This window comes from Octodon degus, unplaced genomic scaffold (genome assembly GCF_000260255.1).
Source record: "Octodon degus isolate 3935 unplaced genomic scaffold, OctDeg1.0 scaffold00156, whole genome shotgun sequence".
In the NCBI taxonomy this organism is placed as follows: domain Eukaryota; kingdom Metazoa; phylum Chordata; class Mammalia; order Rodentia; family Octodontidae; genus Octodon; species Octodon degus.
The window spans coordinates 6,097,284-6,097,556 of NW_004524732.1; the positions used below are offsets into that span (position 1 = coordinate 6,097,284).

General features: G+C 58.6%; 1 protein-coding gene across 1 annotated transcript in view; it reads left to right on the top strand.

The window, feature by feature from the left end:
- Window positions 1-273, top strand: part of Xrcc6 (X-ray repair cross complementing 6) — a 25,206-nt gene that overhangs the window by 8,965 nt on the left and 15,968 nt on the right. The window lies entirely within an intron of this gene.

Sequence of the window (273 nt, forward strand, 5' to 3'; positions counted from 1 at the left end):
TCTCGGAGCATGGTCCTGTCCCATCTAGGAGCATGGTCTCGTCCCATCTAGGAGCATGGTCCTGTCCCATCTCGGAGCATGGTCCTGTCCCATCTAGGAGCATGGTCCTGTCCCATCTAGGAGCATGGTCCTGTCCCATCTAGGAGCATGGTCTCGTCCCATCTCGGAGCATGGTCCTGTCCCATCTCGGAGCTGGTCCTGTCCCATCTAGGAGCTGGTCCTGTCCCATCTAGGAGCATGGTCCTGTCCCATCTAGGAGCATGGTCCTGTCCC